Source organism: Triplophysa rosa, linkage group LG24 (genome assembly GCF_024868665.1).
Source record: "Triplophysa rosa linkage group LG24, Trosa_1v2, whole genome shotgun sequence".
Taxonomy (NCBI): domain Eukaryota; kingdom Metazoa; phylum Chordata; class Actinopteri; order Cypriniformes; family Nemacheilidae; genus Triplophysa; species Triplophysa rosa.
The window spans coordinates 12,197,527-12,209,370 of NC_079913.1; the positions used below are offsets into that span (position 1 = coordinate 12,197,527).

Below are 11,844 nucleotides of genomic sequence, written 5' to 3' on the forward strand. Positions count from 1 at the left end.
TCTTCCCTGACAAGTGTTCCGCACATGCAGCCGACATAAAGGAAAAATCCTATCCAGTGAAGTGTTTTCCTTGTTAACTTCTATCTTTTGCGATGTCCTAACAGCTGTAAATAACAAACAGCGCGTCAATGTCCGCTAATGTCCGATTCGCGACGTAATGACTCATTTGAACCAATTCATTTTGTTGAAACGACTCATATGTCAAACACTGAACTCACGAGACTCGCTGACTGAACCCATCAAATCACTCAAAACACCTCAGAACACAAGTGTGCTTAGACCATTTAACAAGAGTGGTTTGTAAGTAGGGATGTAACGATTCACCGTTAGCCGGTTGAAAATCGGTTATAATGTGTGACGATTCAATTCGGTTGAGGCTTGAACTGAATCGCAATACATTTTTTGAACAGCAGGGGCCGCTATTTTCACTGCAAACCTAAACGTGGATGCTGATATTTCTTAAATGCAAAAAAATCCAAGAAAAGCACAGACAGTATTAGTTTGTTTATATTAAAGAGACTTTTTCTATTATTAATTTGTTATAAAATCGCAGTTTACTTTTGTTATTTGAAATAAAACATTATTTTATTATGCAAAGAAACGTGAAGCATTAAAGAAATAATGCAAGGGAAGTTGTTCATTTCTAATTTGTTTCAACTCATTTTTTAAAAATAAATCGTGAGTAAATCGTGAATAAATCGCATCGTGAGATCAGAATCGTGAATCGCATCGCATCGTGAGCTGAGTGAATCGTTACATCCCCATTTGTAAGATTTAGTATTAAAAGTTTATGACAATGTGTAGTAATTAAGTACATACATATAATAATTTAGTTCTGAGTTACTTTTGAGTTTTGAGCTACAGTAGCTAATTTAATTTAATTTTATGTGGTAAAAAATAAAGACGCCCAGTGGCAAATATACAGATTTTTGCAAAGAGGGCAATAAAGGAGGATTGTGAAGAGTGACAGGTTATATATTAATATCATTTCACAGCAAATATATCACTTGAATATAAAACTAAATAATTACAACTGTATAAAATAACAAATACAAAGTTTCTTTGCATTTATTGGGCTCGCAAGTGTAAAAGTGCAAATATGAAGCGGTCTATATCCAACTACAAACCCGATTCCAAAAAAGTTGGGACACTGTACAAATTGTGAATAAAAAAGGAATGCAATAATTTACGAATCTCATAAACTTATATTTTATTCACAATAGAATATAGATAACATATCAAATGTTAAAAGTGAGACATTTTGAAATGTCATGCCAAATATTGGCTCATTTTGGATTTCATGAGAGATACACATTCCAAAAAAGTTGGGACAGGTAGCAATAAGAGGCCGGAAAAGTTAAATGTACATATAAGGAACAGCTGGAGGACCAATTTGCAACTTATTAGGTCAATTGGCAACGTGATTGGGTATAAAAAGAGCCTCTCAGAGTGGCAGTGTCTCTCAGAAGTCAAGATGGGCAGAGGATCACCAATTCCCCCAATGCTGAGGCGAAAAATAGTGGAGCAATATCAGAAAGGAGTTTCTCAGAGAAAAATTGCAAAGAGTTTGAAGTTATCATCATCTACAGTGCATAATACCATCCAAAGATTCAGAGAATCTGGAACAATCTCTGTGCGTAAGGGTCAAGGCCGGAAAACCATACTGGATGCCCGTGATCTTCGGGCCCTTAGACGGCACTGCATCACATACAGGAATGCTACTGTAATGGAAATCACAACATGGGCTCAGGAATACTTCCAGAAAACATTGTCGGTGAACACAATCCACCGTGCCATTCGTCGTTGTCGGCTAAAACTCTATAGGTCAAAAAAGAAGCCATATCTAAACATGATCCAGAAGCGCAGGCGTTTTCTCTGGGCCAAGGCTCATTTAAAATGGACTGTGGCAAAGTGGAAAACTGTTCTGTGGTCAGACGAATCAAAATTTGAAGTTCTTTTTGGAAAACTGGGACGCCATGTCATCCGGACTAAAGAGGACAAGGACAACCCAAGTTGTTATCAGCGCTCAGTTCAGAAGCCTGCATCTCTGATGGTATGGGGTTGCATGAGTGCGTGTGGCATGGGCAGCTTACACATCTGGAAAGGCACCATCAATGCTGAAAGGTATATCCAAGTTCTAGAACAACATATGCTCCCATCCAGACGACGTCTCTTTCAGGGAAGACCTTGCATTTTCCAACATGACAATGCCAGACCACATACTGCATCAATTACAACATCATGGCTGCGTAGAAGAAGGATCCGGGTACTGAAATGGCCAGCCTGCAGTCCAGATCTTTCACCCATAGAAAACATTTGGCGCAAAGAGGAAGATGCGACAAAGAAGACCTAAGACAGTCGAGCAACTAGAAGCCTGTATTAGACAAGAATGGGACAACATTCCTATTCCTAAACTTGAGCAACTTGTCTCCTCAGTCCCCAAACGTTTGCAGACTGTTATAAAAAGAAGAGGGGATGCCACACAGTGGTAAACATGGCCTTGTCCCAACTTTTTTGAGATGTGTTGATGCCATGAAATTTAAAATCAACTTATTTTTCCCTTAAAATGATACATTCTCTCAGTTTAAACATTTGATATGTCATCTATGTTGTATTCTGAATAAAATATTGAAATTTGAAACTTCCACATCATTGCAGTCTGTTTTTATTCACAATTTGTACAGTGTCCCAACTTTTTTGGAATCGGGTTTGTACTTTAAAAGACAGAGTGACAAATTAACAGCACAATTCATCAACTGAGGTCATTATGCAAGGTCATTATGATTACTATAAAAAAGGGTGCGACCAAATTGTAAGTTGGTGCGACCAACTGAGAAACACCAGTGCGACCAGTGGGAAAAATGAGTCTAGAGCCCTGCTAGGTGAGAACAAACCCTCAGCAACTTAAAAGTCAAAGTGGTCTATTACATAAACCACCATGAAAATCATTCCCACCCAGCTCTAAACACAAACACATGATGATATCAAGACTTTGACATCACCCGCCTTGTCATGATCCTTCCTGCCTTTTCTGTTTTTACCCAATAACTCCATCACTTAGGACAACTAATAACCCCTCTCACTAACACACTGCCCCGGCCTCCTGCCGTCACCATTCACTATAGTAGAGTAATGATTACTTTCATTGTATGTGTGTGAGTGGATGATAGTAATGGGAAAGCAGTGGAGTGGCAGTGAGAGGAGGTAATCGCTGTAATAAGATGATGCAGAATGGGTGGAGGTGACAGGAAATGATAAGGGTTGACTAAGATGCCTGCCTTTCACATGCTTGTAAGATGAGCAATCATTTCATTCAAGGAAATGTTCACAATGACAATTATGTATTTTTGTACATTTTCATATTTTTGTTTTTTCAAACCTGTTTCTTTAAAGAAGATTCAACTTTGCACCGTTTAAAGAGATTTTTCACCCCAAAATAAAAATACGCCATCATTAATTCACCCTCATATTGTTCAAAACCTATATGACACTTTCTTCTGTGGAGCAAAAAAAGAAGATATTTTGAAAAGTGGTTTGTGTCCATACAGTGGAAGTCAATTGGGTCCAATGTTGTTTGGTTACCAACGCTCCTCAAAATATCTTCTTTAGTGTTCTGCACAAGAAAAAAGTAGTAAAGAACTATCCCTTTAATGGAAAAATAATTTGAACACTCTGCCAAGCCGTATACAAGACACAATAAAAGTATAAAAAATTGGTCCGTATGAGTCATACGATAGATATGATAGAGAAAAACAGACTGAATATTTTCCAAACATCCTCTCCTCTCACGAAGCTCTCAAATTTGACCTTGCAGAGTCAAACTAGATTAAAGAGCTACGAAAATCATATGCTCCAACCAACATAAGAGTGAGGCTGCATGACGTCTACACTATTCAAAACAGATTTGAAAACAGAGTTTTTGTCTAAAAACGCACTTGGTCCACAGTAGTGTTTTCAAGCGTTTCCAAAACGTCATAAATGGATGGATAATGACATTAATGTTATCAAACTGGAGAGCATCCAATGCATCACATGAGGAGAAATGCGTCATCGTTTTCAAAAGCCTTTTTTTTACAGTCCACACTGCGACCTGGTGTGGACAGTACACGAAAACATTGGTAAACTGCTGTAACCATTCACTTCTATTGTATGGACATCAAACCCATGCAATGTCAATTGGTTCCGCAGTTGTTCAGTTACCAACATACTTCAAAATATATTATTTTGTGTTCTGCAGAAGAAATAAAGTGTTCAGCATCTGCACTAGACGAGAAGCAGTGTGAATATTTTTCTAAACATTTTTGAGTTCTATAAAAGAAATAAAGCTATACAGGTTTTGGAACGACATTAAGGTGAGGTAAACAAGGGAAGCCATATTTTTTGGGGAAACCATTTCTTCTAAGATCAATGACAGTAGAGAGGAAAAAACAGTAGGTAGGTGAGGGAGAAAGAGAGGGAGAGACTGTGGAAAAGCCAGTCTTAATGATGGGATTACTGCAGCCATATGTTTGCACATTCAGCTCGCACATCAGAAAGAGGAACAGCCATGTGAGGGTGAAGTTAAACAAGTGAATTCAGAACGACCACATCGGCCATGCACATTGTCCTCATCTGAATATCAGTGCGTGTGTTCTGTTCAAGCCAAACCATCTCTCTGTGCCAGCGGGCATCTGTAGCGGCGCTGGGCAACCTTTCAGAACCAGAGCTGGAGCTCAGGAATGTGGAGACCTTTAACGCTTTGTGTTTACATGCATATGGGCCTCATATATTGTAGCTGAACATCCAGTGTGATCTTGAATTCAGATACTAGGTTGGGTAAAGTTTTAGATATATTTGTCCTATTATTTTGGTATAAAATTAACCAACATCACAATGATTTAAACACACTTTTTATTTGACTATTAAAATGCACAAGACTGCTCTGGTAGTTGTGCACCCAGTGTATGCGCACTGTTTTAATAGCATAGTAACATGAAATTTTGCATACATGGTGTAGTATGATGACGACGCTATCAAGGAACGTGGAACGACGGGGAGCTGTCATCTTCACCTCCACTGCTATTGGAAATCAATACGAACGGACTATCATATCATGTTTGTGGATGACGAAATGAAATAAAGTTCCTATTATGCTTCATTGCATGATTTTTATTGAATTTTATTGAATTAGCTGCAAGTAACGTATTGTCAAATAATACAGGACGTTACACTGTAAAAAAGGCAAATTTCTCTGGATTCAAACATTGTTGGACATATCTGGGATTATGTAAGAACACAAGTAAACAAAATGTATAACCCTGCTAATGCAAAAATCTTACATATTGTACCTTTAACCTATAACTATTTTGTTATCCTGCAACCAATATTGCCCTTTTTACACATCAATGCTGGTAAATTACTGGTAAAGTTATTCTGGTAAATTCATGGTAAATAAACAAATGTGCTGTTCACACAAGCAACAACATTCTGTTAATTTACCGGTAAGACAGCATTCGTACAGCCGTCTCAAAATACCAGTAATACGATGTCATTGAGCGGAAGTGTGATTTTATATTCGAACGAATGCGGTGTTGTTTATGTTTGGATCATACACTTGCACTTAACCCAAGGACACTGCGCCGTGCCGCCCGCGTGCGGTGTAGACTGTGTACAAACTCTTTGTGTATTTACGGTAATAAAGATCTGCGCATGCGTGAGATGGTATGTCAAGACGGAGGGGGAGAATAAAGGCCGAAGTATGGTCCGTACGTCTGCGTTCGCGCGCCGTCCGTATGATGCAATTTTCATCATCAGAAGGGTCCGCGGTCATCTGCGTGCAGCCCCTTTTTTTGAGACCGCGCGGACGTGACGCGTACAACAGCGCATGCGTGAAAAAGTCCACTAGTCCACTAGGGGTCAATACACACACAGAAAGTGTGCCGCTCAAACACGCTCAAACCAAGAACAGTAAGCTAAGAAGCATATCCTTCTCCATACTGCTTGGTAGTTGTTCTTTGTTGTCTTGATGTTTGCTCGGATTCGTTGTAATGGCGAATGACTTCCTCTATATTCCTCTATTTGGCAACAATATCTGGATCAAAACTAATGTTTTAAAAAGGGGCTATAAAAAAATAGTTGGACATATCTGGGATTATATCATAGAGAAATAAATATTAAATTTCTTGCAAAATCACCCAGCCGTGAGGTCCAGCAATAAAACAAAAGTAGCAATGTGTGTGTGTGTGTGTGTGTGTGTGTTTGTGCACTGCTGGGTTAGGGGACATGTTTCACAAAAGTAATAACTGTGTCCCACACTAGTGCCCACCAGAGAACCGTGTAATGTGCCTGCTATGAAAGCTTTGCTCCACTGTGTGTGTTACCATGGTACAAATCCACCCACACACACAGGAAGTGATCTATCCTTATATGTGAACTAGACCAGTTCAGTTCCCCATCAGTTCATCTCTACTTCTCCAGCCACAGTCATCCATCACATATCTGTGTGTGTGTTTAAGCTATTGGATTGCCTCTTAATTCATTCACACCAGTTATCATCAGAATAAAGGCCCGAGGGCAGCTGCCGTGACTGTCTAGAGCAGGGGTCTTCAACTACCTTTCTTTGAGGGCCGGATTCCAAAAGTATAAATAGGATGCGGGCCAGTTTTTTCCCATATCATAATTTCTTCTGTTATTTTGTATTTCCGTTATTTATTGCATTTTGTTCCTTTTATACTGTTTTTGATGATGTTACTTACAGGTCATATATTAAAACATGCACACAAATATTGCATCCAGTATATACATTTTCATGATATTTAATTAAAAGGGATATTGTCTTTTAATTGTATTTTATATTCCCTAATACTGTATGTTGAATGAAATTGCTGTTAATTTACTCACCCACAGTCCCCCAGTACTTCCAAGATGTGGGTGGTATTGTTTTTTTTCAATAAGATATTTATGAAGATATTGAATTAATGAAAGTGAAATAAAAAAGTCAAAAACGCTAATACATTCAGCACAAAAGTAATCCCTGCCCCTTGACGTTAAACTGACGTCTATAATAAACCGAATCAACCGATCTGTGCAAGAAACTGAACGCTATTATCGAATCTTCGGGTGAATGCCAATCGCATGCATGTGCCCCATGCACGTATAAGGGCAGATCGTTTGAAGTGCAAGTTCTGGAAGGAGATGAACACCTGTTTTCGTAAACAAAGCTGTTTAAATCATACATAATGAATGCAGTAATAAAAACATCGTTATTTCCTTATCTGAGACAATAGTTCACGTGGTGTAGTACAGAACTTTTCCTGCAGTTACTTTCAAGGGCACAAGACGCGTTTTGGATCGCGACCTATCGCGTGCGCAAACCGACTCGCTTTATCTACTCGAATCGCTTTATAAGACGTCAATCGTTATGAGCCGCGGGAATTACTTTCATATTGAATGTAGAAGCGTTTTGAACTTTCAAAGGCGTGGCGTCTCAGGATGCACATTTCTTAAAGCACAACATTCTCAAAGTCTCTCCACTTATTTGAAATATTAAGGCGGGCCAGGTAAAGATGATTGGCGCAGGCCGCCAGTTGACTAGCCCTGGTCTAGAGGATGCAGGCTCTCTTGATCACTGTTTTCTTCTTTAATAACATTATACACAATCCACAAACTGTCAAATGTTCACAAATACTGGAAGTAGATCATTTCTGGGCTATCTGACGGTGATGCATCTTTTATACTGTCAGTAGCCTACATGACCTTATTTCACATGAAACAAGTATAATTGTAGATATTGTAAGGAGCTATATAGTTTTTTATCAAATTTAGCTGTACCTATATATCTGTTTATCTATACCTGGGATTAAAAGTGATTTCTGCTGTCACATTTCTTTAATGAGTTATCTGTCTATAACAGGACAGTTATGTGAGTGACATACATATATGCAACACGGCTCAGCAGAATGTGAGAACGGCGAGAGTGAAGACTCACACACACTATAAATCTTTATAATGGATCTTTGCTCATGCATGAAACTTACAGTATAATATACAACTCCCATAGGCCTATGTTGTAGGCTATATTAGACTAATTTTTAGGTAATGAAGCATGAAGTGGGGTTTGAGATTGCACTACACAGATATATTATAATAAAACCACTTAACCTTATTATAAGAATAGCTAATATACTGTAATATTAATGAAGTCTTATTCATTGGTGGTTTGAATATGGCTGGAATCTGACTCTTGCATAAACGTACCATTATACAGAGATGTTATATTGGCATACACTATACTACTATTGCAAGTGTAGTATCGTTTTTACATGGTACTTCAAAATACTTTAAAGAACACCACGTTGTTTTCCTTTTACAAAACATCAAGTTTTACTACAGTTGAATGTTTTAACAATTAAACATCTAAAAACGACTGTTCTGGTGATTCACGACAAAAGTGCGTTGGGTACAAAGTTGAAAAATTATGATTAAATGTATTTCATTTCAATAAATACATGAAATACTGTAATTTATGCTTCAAATATTTAGAGGCGTTCGGGACACCTAATGAGTGACAGCAAGCTCAGCCAATCAGCGTTCGGCATCTGTGACTCTCAGCCAACCAGACCGTACCGTTCGTGTTTATGAACAGCCCGTCACGTCAATATGCTGCTGGAGGCCGTCCGAGCATTTGGCTCGCTAGGCCTCATTGAATACAATTCAAAACAACTTTAGAGTGAATTAGAAACGTCTTTCCTATGTAACGGCGTATAAACGCCCGTAATATTATATACTGCCATGCTGCGGGTGACATATATCGCTTTAACAGCCCCGTTTCTCTGTACGGGGCTCAGCTAACGCTACTTTAGCAGGACGGACCACAAACACGCTGAACTTTATCACGATCAATAGATCCAATTCACGGGTGATTAATAAGCACACATATACCTTTGAAGCTTGCATTCGCGCTCCGCTTACATCCCTTCACCCGGTCCCATGATGTAAATGAAGGCGGAATAGTCGCATAGTCCAGCAGCAGGAAGTCGGTGGTGTTCCCGTCGAAGTGAGTGAGAACTGTGCTCACTATGGAAACCCCTGCAGCAGCGGCTCAGGTGCTCACGCGCCGCCCGCCCGCCGCGTGCTGCAGCTCAAACTCGTCCCACATCAAAACAACACAGTAGTCGTCGTGGTGTTACTCTGTGCATGCCTGCGTGCTGAGTCCGGATAGATAACTGATTTTTCAGCCTTTCTGTGCACTTTATGTAAAATTGAAGTTAGCCAACAAAGTTCACACTTGAGTTCATTTCTCTTAATGATTAAGAAAAAGCATGTATAATTTAAGCTTCATATATTATTCAAACGTGAATTAGCATGAATTATATGTATATGCATATGCATTCATTAACGAGTTAATTATATAACAATAAATCATTAATCCGTGCTTCCAATGATATTGCTGTACATGGTGCATGCAAAAAAAACGAGTTTCGGGGTATAGGCTAAGTATACAAGTAATATGTATACTACTTGATTTATTGGTTTAGTTGAAAGTACATCATGAATTAATGTTTTTAACAAAATATGTTTTAACAACAAAAATGTAATAGCTTTCCAGTAGTCACCGGTCCAGTGAAGAAAATAAATGGCTCGGAGCCTCCATCTTGTGGCACAATATGTAACTACAATCCCATATTCACACATTTAAAACGTTATTTATGAACTTTCGCAGTACTGCGGGTGAGTAAAGGAACACAGTCAGTAGTTTTGGTCGAATCATTACAGTAAGAAAATGTGTTACAGTAGTTTAAACAAATCGTACTGTGACAAACTTGCATTGTGTGTACATAGAAATGTGAAGTTTAACAACCCTTACAAAATTATTGTAGTGCAGTTCAAAAGTTTTTATAACACTTATGTATTCTTTATTTATAATTGTTACACATTTTAGAATGTAATTAACTCGTCAGAACTATGGAATAACACAGTGCTTCCCGAACGGTGGGAGGCGCCCCCGGTGGTCATTAGCTGTATTGCAGGCGGTCGAGGCTTTGTCTAAATCAGTTTTAAAATATTAATTAAAACATGAATTTTGAACTGACTTTTAATGTAGTTCCTATCACACTGTGTAACGGATTGCAAATACAATATTTATTATCCAATTTTACCAGAATACAATAAACAAATAACACATTTAAAAATGTGTAGTATACATGTAATGTAGAATTATGTGCACTGCCACATAGAAAAACATGCTTCATAAGGCTTTTCATATGGAGTATTATTTAATCAATTTGTCACTTTTACTGGCAACATTTAGCATCTATAAATGTAAATTTCTAGGAGACAAGCCTTTATTTCTAATTTTAAAGGCAGAAATTCTACAATACCTAAAATCAATCCAATGTTTAACAAATAAGAAAGCTGTAAAATGTGTTTCTATAACATTTAAATGTTTTTATTAAAAAACTTTTCTTTTGATTCCGTCTATTTTCTTTTTTATCTCATTTTATTTTCCTATGTAACTATCTGCATAATGTATATATATATATATATACATATATATATATATATACATACATACATGCATTCACACACATATATATACACTGCATGTATGTGTGTATATATATATTTATATATACACACTTTTAAATACAGTTAAAAGTTTTATCATGTGAACTTGTCCTTATACGCTTATTTCCTTACAAGTGCAACTCCACAGTGTGGACACTAGAGGACAGCATACAACCATGTGTTGTTATATCTTAGTTATTTATTCTTTCAACCAGAACGTATTTATTAATAAATCTGTTTTATGTGTCAGTTACACAACATATTGTAAACAATCCGATAATATAATCCTAATATTTTTCTTTCCAATTTAAACATAATTTTATAGCATGCAGCCTAAGAATAAAACCTTTTTGAGATGAATTTACTGTAATGTAACAGTGTCATTGCTTTTATTATCCACTTCTAATACATTAATAGTTGATACGTTGATAAGTAGTGTATTCTTGTTTTACACCACGGCAAACAATTTGACCAATAGTAAATCATTATAATATCGTTACATTGAACTGGAATGTAATATTAAACCTTCGCTTTCATTGTTAGGTTATAGTAACATGTATTTAATAAAGTAAAAACCCAGTCATATAAATGTATGTCAAGCTGAGTAAACTGGCTCATGATCATGGCTATTCTCGCCTTACCTGTCCTGCAGCCTCACATGGTCAGGATGAGTGTTTCCTCCATTACGTTGCTCTTTCTTTAGCTCCAAGTCAGAAGAAACTCTTTGTTGTCTGACGTGAAGCCTTTGGAATCCAGCCAACCTCTTGGATAAAATGATTTGACGTTTCATACAGGCCCAGATTCAGTTTCAGTCATGCAAAAACACGGACTCCTTTAGTTCCGACATTTCTGAAGCGATGAAGTTGTAACATGTATTTTAAAAGTGTCGTATCAGAAAACGCAACAATACAAAACCTTTTCTTTTTAAAGATACCTATTGTAACTCACATATTTACTACTTTTCAATACGCTTGTAATGTATGCCTTAGTAGGAACGTTTCTTCTTTTTTAATGTTGTTGTAAAGTTGAACAGAAATACCTGCATTCCTTCAATCATTTATTTATTTATTCGAGATCTTCCGCTTTTGGTGGCTTTTCTGAAGCATTAAAGCCATAGTTCACCCAAGAATAAACATTCTATCATCAAGTTTGTTTCACACACAAAGCTTTAGTAGCCTATATTGGAATATAGTATACTATGTCATATATACTTTGCGCATATACTTCTATTTATTTATTGAGTCTTAAACCCATTAGTCACCATCCACTATTGTCTGACCAAAACTCTCGTATTGTGTT

General features: G+C 37.3%; 1 protein-coding gene across 1 annotated transcript in view; it reads right to left on the minus strand.

The window, feature by feature from the left end:
* The window catches only part of usp6nl (USP6 N-terminal like), a 63,562-nt gene extending 54,397 nt beyond the window's left edge, over nucleotides 1–9,165 (minus strand). Inside the window, exon 1 of the mRNA XM_057323807.1 lies at nucleotides 8,920–9,165. The gene's annotated coding sequence lies outside the window, so the exon portion shown is untranslated. The remainder of the gene's footprint in view (nucleotides 1–8,919) is intronic.
* Nucleotides 9,166–11,844: the final 2,679 nt, after the last annotated feature.